The sequence below is a fragment of the Penaeus monodon genome, chromosome 33 (assembly GCF_015228065.2).
Source record: "Penaeus monodon isolate SGIC_2016 chromosome 33, NSTDA_Pmon_1, whole genome shotgun sequence".
Taxonomy (NCBI): domain Eukaryota; kingdom Metazoa; phylum Arthropoda; class Malacostraca; order Decapoda; family Penaeidae; genus Penaeus; species Penaeus monodon.
In genome coordinates, this window is record NC_051418.1 from 2618543 (window position 1) to 2620834 (window position 2292).

A 2292-nucleotide genomic window follows, 5' to 3' on the forward strand; every position below is an offset into this window, starting at 1 on the left:
AAAAAAGGCCGTGGCCAAGACGCCGGCCGCGAGAGGCCCTGAGAGTGGTTTCTCATCAAAAAACCATCATCATCAGGGCCCCACACCGTTCGCAGCCGGCGCCGACAAGCCCCGAGAGCCCGCCCGCCCGGGTTGGGCTGGCTGCTGCTGCTCGGGCCTCGTGCCGCCTCGACCCCTTTCCAAAACAGGGAGATCCCAAGAAGAGCTCTCGACTGTTTGTGGCGTTTTCCAGGGGATCGGAGGGAAGCTATCCTCGGGCTAAGGGCCGACTTATCCACGACCAAGCGATGTTGGCGGGGAACCCTCCTCCGCTTCGGTCAACGAGGGTTCGGCTTGCTCGAGCATTTGCTACTACCACCAAGATCCGCACCAGTGGCGGCTCCAGACCGGCTCGCGCCGTATCCTTCTACGCTCACCACCGCGCCCTCCTACTCGCCGGGGCCTCGAGACCTCCTCGACGCAGCCTATAGTGCGCCCGGCGGTCGAGTATCGGGAGGATGCTTGAGCGCCATGCCATTTTCGGGGTTACTTGCTTCGGCAGGTGAGTTGTTACACACTCCTTAGCGGATTCCAACTTCCATGGCCACCGTCCTGCTGTCTATAGCAAGCAACTCCCTTCCATGGGATCGGAATTAGCATCCATTTAGGCCCCTTAACTCGACGTTTGGTTCATCCCACAGCGCCAGTTCTGCTTACCAAAATTGGCCCACTAGGCACTCCGATTCTCGTCCGGGGCTTCAGCGAAGCAAGCCCGGCACCTCACCCATTTAAAGTTTGAGAATGGGCTGAGGACATTTCGTCCCCAACACCCCTAGTCATTCGCTTTACCGGATGGAACTCGTTCGAAGCGAGCGCCAGCTATCCTGAGGGAAACTTCGGAGGGAACCAGCTACTAGATAGTTCGATTGGTCTTTCGCCCCTATACTCAGCTCTGGCGATCGATTTGCACGTCAGAAACGCTTCGGACCTCCACCAGGGTTTCCCCTGGCTTCATCCTGGCCAAGCATAGTTCACTATCTTTCGGGTCCCAACATCTATGCTCTGGGTACCCGCCGACACATCCGGCCGCCCGAGCCCGCCGAGGCGGGGGGCGACCGTTCGTCATGGCGAGTCCCGGACCTGCGCCCCCCCCGCCGCCCGGTGAGGGGCGTGCGGGGCGTGCGGGAGCGGGAGGGAGCCCGCGCCGTCCCGGGGAGGAAAGTCAGTCACTCCGTCCGGGTGCGCGCGGCCGCCCGCTGCTCCGAGGGATCGGCCCGATCACTTTCATTGCGCCCGTGGGTTTAGCGCGCCCATTGACTCGCATACATGTTGGACTCCTTGGTCCGTGTTTCAAGACGGGTCGGGAGGAGTACCGACTCTTTGCACGCCGCGAAGGCCACGCGGGAGAGGGAAAGGGAAGCGCGGGAGCCAGCGAATTAGGCTCGACCGCGGCCTCGGACCAGTCCCCCGTTCCCGGCAGGCCCCGGAGGAGAGACCGTCGGGGGGGCAAGACGAGGGCACCGGGGGATCCCCGGACGGGCGCGCTGGAAAAACGCCCCCCGCCCAACGAGGAGCGGAGGACGAACGCGCCGCCGGTTCCTACCAGGACCCGGGCCTCAGACGCCCGTGTGTCCCCAACGCGTCGCGGCGACCTACTGCGGGGGGAAGATCGCCCGCCGGCGCCGGGCAGGCGGCGGGGGCCGCTCCCCGCGTTGGCTCCTTCGGCCGAGGCCTCCGGAACGGGAAGTCGCCACGCCCGCTGCCGTCTCCCGGCAGGCCGACGAACTGAATCCCCCAGTTCGATCTTCGAATCTCCGCCCGTTTAGCCTCTTAACGGTTTCACGTTCTCTTGAACTCTCTCTACAGGGTTCTGTTTCAACTTTCCCTCACGGTACTTGTTCGCTATCGGTCTCGTGGTCATATTTAGCCTTAGATGGAGTTTACCACCTGCTTTAGGTTGCGGTTTCAGGCAACCCGACTCTAAGGAGAGGCCCGTTCCGCACTCCCGAAACCCCCCTCCCCGCGAACGAGGAGGAGGAAGTCCCTTTCCGCCACACGGGCCTGACACCCTCCGTGGGTATGAGAGTCATTCATGAACAACTTAGGCGGCTCGGAAGCGCGTGCAGGACCTCTCCCGAACGCAGCACCCCTCGAGCCCCCGCGAAGGGGACGCGAGGCTTAGCGCTGGGCTCTTCCCGTTTCGGTCGCACTTACTCAGTGAATCCCGGTTGGTTTCTTTTCCTCCGCTGATTAATATGCTTAAATTAGGCGGGTCATCTCCCTCCACTCGAGGTCGACGTACGTACAACAAAA

The 2292-nt window shown here is 62.5% G+C and overlaps 1 non-coding gene across 1 annotated transcript in view; it reads right to left on the reverse strand.

Moving 5' to 3' along the window:
- Nucleotides 1–2275, reverse strand: part of LOC119594452 — a 5692-nt gene extending 3417 nt beyond the window's left edge. The window contains exon 1 of the ribosomal RNA XR_005230622.1: nucleotides 1–2275. This exon is cut by the window's left edge and continues 3417 nt beyond it. This is a non-coding gene — a ribosomal RNA (large subunit ribosomal RNA).
- Between the last annotated feature and the right edge of the window lie 17 nt (nucleotides 2276–2292).